The following is a 13,114-nucleotide window of genomic DNA, read 5'->3' on the forward strand; positions in this document are numbered from 1 at the left end:
GAGCTGGATAAAAATGTAGAACAAAATTCAAACTCACAAAAAAGTCCAAACTTACTGGTCTAACAGAGACTGGAGAAACCTAGAGAGTATGGCCCTTGGACACTCTTTTAACTCAGTTCTGAAGTCACTCCTGAGGTTCACCCTTCAGCTAAAGATCAGACAGGCCCATAAAACAAATAATAATACATGTAACTCAACTGTGTATATGAGACTAAGTGTTCACACCAGCCCCGGGTCATGGACGAGAAGGCATGAAGGGACAGGAAAACTGGTAATGGGGAACCCAAAGTCAAGAAAGGGGGAGCGTTGACATGTCGTTGGGTTGGTAACTAATGGCACAAAACGATATGTGTATTAAAGGTTTAATAAGAAACTAATTTGCTGTGTAAACCTTCATCTAAAGCACAATAAAAAAAAAAGAAATGAAAGAAAAAATCGTAGCAATGACTGTGAGTATGGCACAGAACCCAGCAGTATTTTGTTTTGTTGTTCATAGGGTCACTATGAGTCAGAACTGACTGGACAGCACCTAACAACAGCAACAATGATGATGGGGAAGGAGTGTTGGAGTTGGATTATTCAACTGGCAGAATTTTTTTCTTTCCTCAACTTTTTCTCCTACCACTTATTGTACAGCCGGATGCTACACTGTCTAAAACAGTAGTAAACACATGTGGCTATTGAACACTTGAAATGTGGCTAGTAAAGAGCAGAATTACTAATTTTATTTAATTTTCATTACTTTATATTTTAATTTTAATTGACACGTGGCCAGTGGCAGCCATATTGGGCAGAACAAGCCTAGAGAACTTGATGCTAGAAATCTATTTGATTGCTATTTTATTTTCTGTCCTCACCCAAGGGTGACTGACAAGGTAAATGATTACCAGCAGTGGTGGTGGAGGTTTCTGCTGTCAAGAATGAAGCAAACAGTTGCGGGAGGGGACCCACTAGAACTTTTCCAGTCAAACTTACAATGAATATTTCCATCATCGCAGAAAGTTCTTTTGGACAGCACTGCTCTCTAGAGGGTTGCTGAAGGTGTTTAAACATGACACATTTGAACTAACGTGCAAAACGAAATTTGCTGTCTGCTTACTTCCAAAATCAGGAACTGGGAAAGTTCTTGTACTGCACTGGCTGCCTGTCTTAAAATAGACAGAGCAAATGCTACAATGCATGCAGCCTTCATAAAGCTACCTCAGAACATGGCCAAGCCATTATTGCTCCAGACACCATGGAAAGATGAGATCTGGGACATTGGCACTAAGGCTGGTTTTAACTTGGATTCCACTTAAGAACCTTGAAAAACTATCTACAGAATGTACTCTTACATAATGAATAAGCTTCCCCAACTGATAAATGCCAGTTTTCCAGTGGACCATGGAAAAGCATCTATTTTTGGTCACTTCATGGGAGGCCATGCAGCTCTGACTCGTGCTTTGAAGAATCCTGGAAAATGCCGATCTGTGTTAGCATTTGCTCCAGTTTGCAACCAGTTCTCTGTCTTTGGGAGAGGAGAGGCAAAAATCTCTCCATGGATATTTGGGATCATATAAAAATAAGTGAAGGCTTATGATGCTGCTATTGTTATAAATTTTTATTCAGGCTCTGGTTAAGCAAAATCGAGGAGATGATGACCAAATATTTCAGCAAGAAAGCTACTTCAGAAAGACCAGACCTGCTAGCCTGGCAGAGACTGGAGAAACTCTGAGAGTATGGCCCCTGGACACCTCATTAGCTCAGTAATGAAGTCACTCTTGGGGTTCACACTTCAGCCAAAGATTGGACAGGCCCATAAAACAAAACAAGACTAAGGGGGCACACAAGCCCAGGGGCAAGGACTAGGAAGCAGGAGGGAACAAGAAAGCTGGTAATAGGGAACCCAAAGTTAAGAAGGGAGAGTGATGACATGTCATCAGGTTGGTAACCAATGTCATAAAACAATAAGTGTACTAACTGTTCAATGAGAAACTAGTTTGTTCTGTAAACCTTCATCTAAAGTAGAATAAAAATAATAATAATAAAAAAAAGGAAATCTACTTCCCACACACTTTATAACTGCCTGTGCCAGTTTGTTTTTAGATTGCCAAAGGGTTAAGATTATAGTTACTTTTCACTGTCATCTTTATTAATGATCACATCAGACTTCATGCAAAATACCCGAATGCTAGAAATGTCAGATACTAGACACTGTCTTCAGAATTATACAAGTTAGACTAAAGAGAAATGTAGTCACTAGATTTTAGTATTTGGATATTTTTGTGACACTAAAAGGGGTTCCTCTTCTAAATGATTGTATAGGAAGCAAAAAAATAAAAAGTTTGAGTGTATACTTGTGATGTTAGAAGGCTTATCAACCATCAAACATGTTTGAATGGCACCACACATTATTAAAAGACTTTTCTTTAGTCACTTTTTTAAACATGTGGGGAAGACAGGCCTTATTTTATGGATCTCTTTGACACTTTTTATGAGGTTGGAGTAAATCATCCAAGACTTGTCTGAAGATCAAGGTTTGTTGCACGAAGAATGAATTTTCACTGCTATTTTTTTTTATATCAGTGAAGATAAGAAATCACTCTTTTCTGTTTGTTTGTTTACAGTCAATTTAGATTTGAGCCTCCAGTCTTCTTCTTCTTCATCAGGTCAGAAACTTGAAATATAAACTTGACTCCACTCTGTACTGTAAAATTCTTCCCCTCTGTGTCCCTTTCCATTCTAGGCATTTCACAAGGTTATATTGATTTTAGGGTCCCTGGTTCATGAAAGCAGCCCTGGTGGCACAGTGGTTAAGAGCTTGGCTGCTAACCAAAAGTTTGGCAGTTGGAATCCACCAGTCACTCCCTGGAAACCCTGTGAGACAGTTCTACTCCGTCCTATAGAGTCTCCATGAACTGGAATTGACAGTAATGGGTTTGGCTTTTTGGTTTTTTGTTTGTTTTTTGGAGGAGGGGAGTCATGAAAACTGTAACCATGCTAGACTACTAACAAAAAGAGTAGAGATTTGAGTCTACTCAGAGGCACCTCATAAGAAAGGTCTGGAGATCTACTATTGCAAATCAGCCTACATTGACTCTAAATCAGGCCTAAATTGACTCAACAGCAGCTGGTTTACATTGATTTTATTTCATCTATTTTTATTTTATCACCACTTGAAGAAATCCACAAAATTAGTTAGGTGCTTATTAAGGTTTCAAAAATACAGAATTTCAACTATTACTGCTTTAATTATTCTTAAAATATGAAATCAAGTAACAGCTTTTCCAGGTTCTTTCTGTTTAGATTCGGGATGACTTTCAGTGAGACCTGCCATGTGGTCACAGCTGGTGGACTTGGAAGTTTTTATTTCAGCCAGGCCCTGGTTCCCTCACTCAACAAGACTGTGGCCCAGCCAGCTCTGTTCCTCACCAACTCTGGCGCCATGGGCTGGTCCTAGCTCTGCTGACTCTCTCTACTGTGCACAGGGCACCCTGCTTTTTCTGCTGTCTCCTCCAGGGCCTCCCTCCACTCATGCACTGCCAGATGGACCCATGGGTGTCCTTGCCTTTCTCATCTCAGTTCTTGCCCCTGCAGTCTCAAATCAAAAAATCCAAATCCTTTGCAATCGAGTCAATTCCAACTCATAGTGACCCTATAGGGCAGAGTAGAACTGCCCCATAAGGTTTCCAAGGAGTGCCTGGTAGATTTGAACTGCCAAGCTTTTGGTCAGCAGCCATAACTCTTAACCACTGTACTACCCGGGATCCCTCCAGCCTCCAAAACCAAAAACCGAACCCACTGCTGTCAAGTCGATTCCGACTCATAGCGACCCTATAGGACAGAGTAGAACTGCCCCATAGAGTTTCCAAGGAGCGCCCTGGTGAATTTGAACTGTCGACCTCTTGGTTAGGAGCCGTAGCACTTAACCACTACGCCACCGGGGTTTCTGCCTCCAGCCTTAGTCCATATTAGTTCCTCAAAAGGTGTCATCACGTATTTGTTTCATAGGGCTCTGCAACAGAGTACCACAAAGTGGGCGACTTAAAACAATAGAAATTTATTCTCTCACAGTTCTGGAGGCCAGAAGTATGGATCCAGGGTGTCAGTAGAGCCATATTCTCTTCCAAGGCTCTAGGGGAAGATCCTTTTTTGTCTCTTCCAGCTTCTGGTAGCCCCAGGTGTTCCTTGTCTTGGAGCAGCATCACTCCAATCTCTGTTTCTATCTTCACATGGCCATCACCCCCTGTGTGTGTCTCTGTGTCTCTTCTTTATAAGGACACCGCTCAGATGAGATCAGGGCCCCCCCTACACAGATATAACCTCACGTTAACTGACAACATTGTCAAAGACCCTATTTCCAAACAAGGTCACGGTCACAGGCACTGGAGATTGATATCTTTGGGGGAATACAATTGAATAAAAGAAGAATAAAAGAAATCGGTCTTTATTGTAGCCTCAGGCATCCTTCGAGGAGCACGGGTAAGGGCGGGCCTAGGCATCCTTCATCACCACCACCCCGAAGCTCTCATGGTGTAATCAAAAGTGTGCATGTTTCAATGCTTAGGGGACACTGAGCTTTGGTTAAGTGTGATAGAAGAATTCAGGAATTGTTAATAGTGATAGTTGAACAACTTCATGAACATATTTAATGTCACAAGATGGTATACATGAAGATTGTTGAAATGGCAAATATTACCTAAATATTTACCATAATAAAAAAATAAAAATAAAGCAAATGAGACAAAACATAATCAATGTAACCAAATGATAGACCTGAGTACAGGGTATAGTTGGTGTTTCTTGTACAATTCTGGCAACTTGTCTGAATGTTTAACATGATACGAAATGGTCTGAAAAAAGAAAAGTGAGCATGTTGCTTCTCTTTCCCTAATTCAGGAATTTCCCCAGTAATACCAAACTCTCCTGTTGGCAGCTGAGAAAGCCACCGACAGCTGCCGAGTTATTTTCTCCTTCAGTCACAAGATGATCAAGCTAATCTAGGATGGGAAGTGTGGGGGAGAGACAAGAAGACAAATGCTCACCGCTCTGACCAGAATTGGGTAGGGTTGTTCATACATCTTCTTTCATGTGGCTCAGAAGCCTAAATAACTCATGACTCCATCCCTTACATTCAATGAGAAACAACTGGATCATACCAACAAAGCTCTTGAAGTGTTACGAAGAAGGATCCAGTTTAAATCAGCCTTACTGTTATTTTGTGGGATCATTACAAAACACTTAATCCAGATTGCATTGTTTCCAAAAATTGGAAAATTCATAAAACTCAACAGAATGTTATTTGCCGAGTATGGCTTCTGTCCAGGAAAATGATTTGAAGTTAATCCCTTCTGTTATGTTGATGACTGCTGAACTAAAACAGGCAGAGACTTGGAATCTGGAGTCATTCACTGAAAAAAATTTTAGGTGTCCTGGCTAGGAATATACATTACTGGAGAGAAAGCCTTTTTTTTTTTTGTATTTGCACTTGCTGTCTTAGAGATTCCATGAAATTTTAGTTTAACCTCTTCTTTATAGGTATTACCGTATTTTATGCAAATAACGCGCATCTTTTACATTTGTTTGCCAACCATGCTTTCCCCACCCCAGGGTATTTTCCTAAACACTGCTATGCAGTTTTTGTTTTACATTATTTGTAAAAAAAAAAAAAAAAAAAATAGCATAGCTCACTTACAAAAATACCTCTCATGAAAAGGGTTTAGTTGCCAAACAAACATAGAAGGTGCATGTTATTTGTGTAAAAATAATGGCAAACATTTTTTGTTGTTATTTGCAGCCTAGGCACCCTCGACTCATGGCAATCCCACATACAATTGGGAAAAAAATGCTCCCTGGTTCTGTGCCATTCCCACAATAAATTTCAGATTGGGTTCTTGTGATCCATACAGTTTTCACTGGCTAATTTTTGGAAGTAGATTGCCAGGTTTTTCTTTCTAGTCTTAGTCTGGAAGCTCTGCTGAAACCCGCTCAGCATCATAACAACACACAAACCTCCACTGGCCGACAGTTGGGGGTTGCACACAGGTGCCTCGGCCAGGAATCAAACCCAGGGTCTCCTGAATGGAAAGTGAGAATTCTACCACTGAACCCCCAACGCCTGTATTAAACACACTTTGTATTTAATACATGCTAAGCTACAGCTTTTTTAAGCTGCTAAGTGTATAATCCTTAAAGCTATTGCTTAAAATTGTTTTGGACAATGAAAATCTCTTCTAGACAATGTGTATCTTCCAGATTGTTCCCTGACTGAATGTTAAAAATACCACAAATTCAGTTCAATCAATCTTCACTGGTGGCCTCCACGTGCCTGGTGGATGGATATCTTGGCATTTCTGTCACTTAAACAGGGGTTGTTAATTTTGGCTAAATTCTACCTAGACTTCTTGACGCCATTCAGTTTTTCTTTCTTCACCATCCTTAGCTGCCCTGTATTATGGGAACAATATAAGCACTTACATCTGCCATGATTAAAAGGAAGAGGCAAGAGTATTTCACTTAATACACATGATTTTATTTTTAAAGCTGAAATTGAATTCTCTATTTCCGTTACACGTTATGGCTTTCCCTTTACCTTACAACTATAAAATATATCACAAAGAAGAGACAGGAAAAGAAATGAGATAATATATCAATATTAGCATGTTGTCCCAGAATAATGTGATTTTTAAAAAATCTGTTCTCTATTTTCATTTTTAAAGGTGCTATGAGTCGGAATCTTACTAAGAAGCCCTTTGTCTAACATTTGGCCTCAGGCAAAATTCCCCCTCTCAAGCCTTCTTTATACTCAGTTAGGTAGAGTACAAAGGTTAAATATCGCATTAGCGTTTTTCTAAATTCACTCTGGCTTCAAATTGGCCTCCCCCACAAAAAGAAAAAAAAAACCCACTGCCGTCAAGTCAATTCCGACTGACAGCGACCCTATAGGACAGAGTAGAACTGCCCCATAGAGTTTCCAAGGAGCGACTGGTGGATTTGAACTGCCAACCTTTTTGTTAGCAGATGTAGCCCTTAACCACTGTGCCACCAGGGTTTCCCAAATTGGCCTCCAGGTCTCTTAAATTCTCTTGGATAAAGTCTCTCTTACATAGTCTCCAAACTTTTGAATCTGGCTTTTTTCTTCCTAATTCTGTTTTCAGAGCCGTTACCTCATTTCCTCCCAATAATTGGAATTAAGAAAAAGTGTTTCTATTAGTGAAATCATACAATATTTGTGCTTTTGTGACTGACTTGTTTCACACAGCATAATTGGTTTTATTGAATTGTACATGTGAAAAATATAGATTTGGCACATTTCCTGTTATATATATGTTTATGACAGTGAAAAATATGTTTACGTAGTTAAACCTTTTTTGGCAAGCATTCCCTATACTATTTCAGATAAATTTAGTTATTTCTCTGAACCTCTGACTTCAAAAGTGTTTGTTTCATTAAGCAAACAAGTGTAACTGTTTCCTCCTACTCATTGTCATCAAATCAATTTCGACTCAGAGTGACCCTATAGGGCAAAGGAGAACTGCCGCATAGAGTTTTTGAGGCTGTGATCTTTTCTTGTAAAAGCAGACTGCCACATCTTTCTTCTTCGGAGCCTCTGGTGAGCTTCAACTGCCGACCTTTGGGTTAGCAGCCAAGAGCTTAACCACTGCACCACTAAGGCTTCTTAAAATAATAACAGTTTGCTGACCACTTACTGTGTGTCATGCTCCGTCCTTGGCCAGGGCCTCTGTGTATAACTGTGCAGGTATGCCCTACCCGAAGGCATCTGGCTAATGGGTGAATGGAGGCTCTTTGTCAACCTGAGGAAGAAGCGTTGTATGGGCACCAGCAGCCCTTTCCTAAGAACTGTATAGTGATATAAAATAAATTTTAGGTATGTATGGTCCTGCTTTTAGGTGCTTAAATATAGACTTAAAAAACAGAAAGCAGAAAAAAAATGCTAAGAGAATGTTTTCCTATTTTAATGAGTAAGTGTTAAATGTCAAGTGTATTCAAAGAAAGAAGAAATGAATATGGACCGGAGTACTTAGGTAAAGCCCCAGCAAGTCAGTGGAATTTAAAAAGGATCTTTAGGTGTAGCAGCAGTGGTCTTCTCTATTTCTAGTTACATACAATTTTCATGCCGGGGACAATTTTATCCACTGTGATGGTTAATGTTATATATCAATTTGGCTAGGCTACAATTCTCAATAGTTTGGCAGACACTGGACTGGTAGTTCTCCATAATGTAATATAATGCAATCATCCCCATAATGTGATCTGATGTGATCAGCCAATCAGTTGAAAGGGAAGTTTCCTTGAGGGCATGGCCTGCCTGCAGAATATAAATGCATGTTCTTGCAGAGCTTGTTCTCTCTCCACCCTGCACTCTTCTGGTCGCCTGAGCTCTGGTTCCTGGAATGTAAGACTGCAGAAGCCTCTGGCCTGCCACTTGTCCTGCAGATTTTGGATTCTTCAGCCCCTGGAATCCCTTGAGTCAGCAGAGGTCTCCAGCCTTCTGTCTGACCTGTAGATTTGGGGCTTGCCAGTCCCCACTACTGTGTGAGTCATTTAGTTGAAGTGAATCTCTATGTGTGTATACATACATATATATATATCTCACAGATTTTGCTCCTCTGGAAAACCCAGACTAAGGCATCCACAAAGTGAGTTAATAGATGCTTGCACTGTGAATGAGTGGTGTTAGCCAGCCCCCTTCTTCTTCTCAAATGCCTTTGAACCTCACCTAACCCCTACCTCAGTGCCTGAAGTTAGCAAGTCATGCCTGTGAGTTAAGGTATGGCCGTCACAAGATGCCCTTTTAAAAAAAGAACATGTCCCCAAAAGGTTAAACATATCAAACATTATCTGTCTGGGTGGTCCTGATGAGCAAGGCTGTTCACACTTCTATGGAGAACCAAGAGTCCATGCTGGCCTGAGGGCAGTGATGTTCCCTGGTAGGATGCTTACCTTCCATGTGGGAGACCTGGGTTTGATTCCCAGCCAGTGCTCCTCAAGCACAGCCACCTCCCATCTGTGTGTTACTATTAGGCTGAACAGATTTCAGCAGAATTTCCAGGTAGACAGCAGCCTACAACAACAACATGTTCACCTAAGGCTGAGATGTTCGTGTTGTCAAGGGACTAGGAAAGAGAAGGCAGGGAGGAACCACTTGTCTCTGGTTTGTAGTTCTGCAAGTCATTAATATTTCAATTAATTTTTAGACATAGACCACTCTGGAAAATTTAGTAAAAGCTATATTTTTTATGGATCATCTCCTCAGATGAATGCACAAGATCTAAAATATTAATTGTTCACCTTTGCCTTCTATTTACAGTCCATGCACTCTCTTAGACAAAAGGGATTTAAAAAATTAATTCACCCAAAGCAATCAAAGCCTTGCTATTTACTTCTGCAAAAGACGTTTGTATTGCATAGATGGAGTACTATTTAACTCATATAACGTATTAGTCCGTATCTCATGAACTCAAGAGAGTATTACTCAACTACCACTTTCTCTACACAGATGACTCTGACATACTAAACAGTTCTATCACTTTCCTCAGTCAGGCTTATTAATATCTGGAAGCAGAATATCTCAGTTTTATCTCTAGGTTGATTCTTGGTGATGCACCGACATCAATCCCTATCACAACAGACCAGATATCTAGTCTTATCATAACTATTTGTGATATTACCATTTGGTAGTTTTCTATTCATTCTTATTTGTTCCTGGTTATTCCTGTGAAGTATAATGGTGAAGTGCACAAACTCAAACCAGATTGCTGGATTCATATTCCACTACCAATGTTGTTTTGTGATCTTGGGCAAAGGACTAGACCTCTCTGTGTTGGCTTCTTCGTTTATGAAGTAGAGATAAGAACATTACCCACCGCATAAGGTTGGTGGGTTAACACATATAAAATACTTTGAACAGAGCTTGGCCCATAGTAGTGCACACTAGTAGCTATGATGACTACTCTCTGTTTGCCTGGAGTGTTGCATTCTCAGCACCCACAATGTGTGGTACCTAGTGGACCTTCAATGATTTGTAGAATAAATGTTCTTGAATCAACTGCTGGTACAATAACCTGTTGATAACTTTGCACTTGTGACCTATCAAATTAAAATACAAACTCCCATGGTACATTTATAACACATTCTTCAGAACTTTAGACTTCTAAGAAGGCACATTTGTGGAGGCAGATCATCATCAGTCTGTCATCCTGATGGGCCAGTTAAAGCTCCAAATATGAACACTGTGTTTATTAGGCACTTTCTATTTGCCAGACAGGGTAAAGGGGGTTGCTGTAAAGTAGCACAGGGCAATCATCTGGTGGAAATGGTCTCAGCCGCCATGTGAGTTGAACAGGAGTCGTGAAGATTGAAGGCCCTACTTAGCTTAAGACACAACCAGGAATCCACAGGCCCATCCTCTCTCCCTGGCCCAGCAGGAAGGTCTATTTGGATCCATTTGTTGCCAACCAATACACACTTTTAGGGGAAGTTTTCACTGGGCCAGCTCAGAGATGGTTAGCCACGTGTGTCAGAGTGATATGCAGGTTCTTTTGGTACTCAGGGGCACAATCTGAGAGGGGATCATGGAAGTCTAGATCCCACCTGACAATTGAGATAATTACTTCCAGAGATTTATGGACTGAATTCTGAGGTCTGTCAAGATTCTAGCACAATCCTTCATATAAAATAGTTAACTAAAAAGTATATAAAGAATGGCAGTAGAACGAAGATATGCAAGTGCCTTTCCAATGGTGGTTATTTCCTTTTGACATACGTCTACCGTGTTATCAGCTCTTGGATACAGCCCTTGTTTTTGTTAGCTGCTGTTCAGTCAGCACCATCTCATGGTGACCCCATGCACAACAGAACAAAACGTTGCCCAGTCTTATACCATCTTCGTGATTGTTGATATGCTTGAGTCCATGGCTGTGGCTATTATGTCAGTCCATCTCCTTGAGGGCTTCCCTCATTTTCACTGACCCTCTACTTTGTCCAACATGATGTCTGGTTGCAAATGAACTACAATCAAGGGAATGGAATCAATGGAAAGGAAAAGACCCAGGATGCAAGAGTAAGGGCTTAAGGTGGGATAAGACAAGAATAGTGTTAACCTTGGCAAGAAAGGGGACATTGATTCAAATGAAATATAAGGGACAGAGGAGAAGAGAGGAGAAATTTTGAGGTAGAAAGGAGAAAAGTTGAAGGAGTAGAACTGAACATGGCATCAGACTCCTTGTAAACCAGGTAGTGAGATCAACTACTAAGGAAAAAGGCAGGTTGTGTTGGAATATCAAGGAAGATGGAAGAAATTTGGAACAGCCCAGCATCTGTCCTCTTCTTTTCAATTCCACTACCAGTACTTTCTGAACAAATTCTGTAGAAGAAAATTTTATCAGCAAATATGTACTGAATGATTGCTTTGTGTCAGCCCAGGGAAAATAGCCCTGAGCCAAACAGACATGATCCCTGCCTTCTTGTGTTCTAGTTAGAACATGCAGACAATAAATGTTAGATGATACTGAAGGAAGAGATCCAAGCTGCACTAAAGGCACTGGCGAAAAACAAGGCTCCAAATTTGACAAAATACCAGTTGAGATATTTCAACCAATGGATGCAGTGCTGGAAGTGTTCACTTGTCTATGCCAAGAAATTTGGAAGACAGCTACCTGGCCAACCAGCTGGAAGAGATCCATATTTGTACCCATTCTAAAGAAAGGTGATCCAACAGAATGAGGAAATTTTCGAACAATATCATTAACATCACACACAAATAAAATTTTGCTCAAGATCATTTCAAAGCAGTTGCAGCAGGACATCGACAGAGAAGTGCTAGAAATTCAAGCCAGATTCATAAGAGGACATGGAATGAGGGATATCATCACTGATGTCAGATGGATCCTGGCTGAAGCAAAGAATACCAGAAAGATGTTTACCGGTGTTTTATTGATTGTGCAAAGGCATGCAAATGTGTGGATCGTAACAAATTATGAATAACATTGCAAAGAATGAGAATTCCAGAACACTTAATTATGCTCATGAGGAACCTGTACGTAGACCAAGAGGCAGTCGTTTGAACAGAACAAGGGACTACTGTGTGTTTTAAAGTCAGGAAATGTGTGCATCAGGGTTGAATCCTTTCACTATACTTATTCAATCTGTATGCTGAGCAAATAATCCGAGAAGTTGGACTATATGAAGAATGGGGCATCAGGATTGAAGGAAGACTCATTAACAACCCCTGTTATGCAGGTGACACAACCTTGCTTGCTGAAAGTGAAGAGCACTTGAAGCACTTACTGATGAACATCAAAGACTATAGCCCTTCGTAGGGGATTATACCTCAACATAAAGAAAACAAAAACCCTCACAACTGGACCAACGAGCAACATCATGATAAACGGAGGAAAGATTGAAGTTGTCAAGGATTTCATTTTACTTGGATCCACAATCTACACCCATGAAAGCAGCAGTCAAGAAATCAAATGTCACATTGCATTGGGCAAATCTGCTGCAAAAGATCTCTTTAAAGTGCTAAAAGCAAAGGTGTCACTTTAAGGACTAAGGTGCACCTAGCCTAAGCCATAGTTTTTGCAGTTGCCTCATATGCATGTGAAAGCTGGACAATGAGTAAGGAAGACCAAAGAAGAATCGAGTCGATGCCCTTGGTGTTGGTGAAGAATATTGAATATACCATGGACTACAGAAGAATGAACAAATCCATCTTGGAAGAAATACAGCCAGAATGCTTATCAGATGGCGAGACCTCGTCTCACATACTTTGAACATGTTCTCAGGAGGGACCAGTCCCTGGAAAAGGACATCATGCCTGGTAGAGTAAAGGGTCAGTGAAAAAGAGGAAGACTCTCAACAAGGTGGATTGACACAGTGGCTGCAACAATAGTCTCAAGCATAACAATGACTGTGAGGATGGTACAGGACCTGGCAGTGTTTTATTCTGTTGTACATAGGGTCGCTATGAGTCAGAACCAACTTGACAGCACCTAACAACAAAAAATATTAGAGAGTTGTGAGAAAAAGAAAAAAGTTTACTGCATTAGACCCATTGGGAGATATGTCATTATGTAGATGGATGCTATGCTAAGTGGGAGTAGTTAAGGAAGAA

At 40.5% G+C, this 13,114-nt stretch overlaps 1 pseudogene; it reads left to right on the top strand.

Moving 5' to 3' along the window:
• The first annotated feature begins 311 nt into the window (after window positions 1–311).
• LOC126060047 (S-formylglutathione hydrolase-like) lies at window positions 312–1,559 on the top strand (annotated as a pseudogene).
• The last annotated feature ends 11,555 nt before the right edge of the window (window positions 1,560–13,114 follow it).

This window comes from Elephas maximus, chromosome 1 (assembly GCF_024166365.1).
Source record: "Elephas maximus indicus isolate mEleMax1 chromosome 1, mEleMax1 primary haplotype, whole genome shotgun sequence".
Classification (NCBI taxonomy): domain Eukaryota; kingdom Metazoa; phylum Chordata; class Mammalia; order Proboscidea; family Elephantidae; genus Elephas; species Elephas maximus.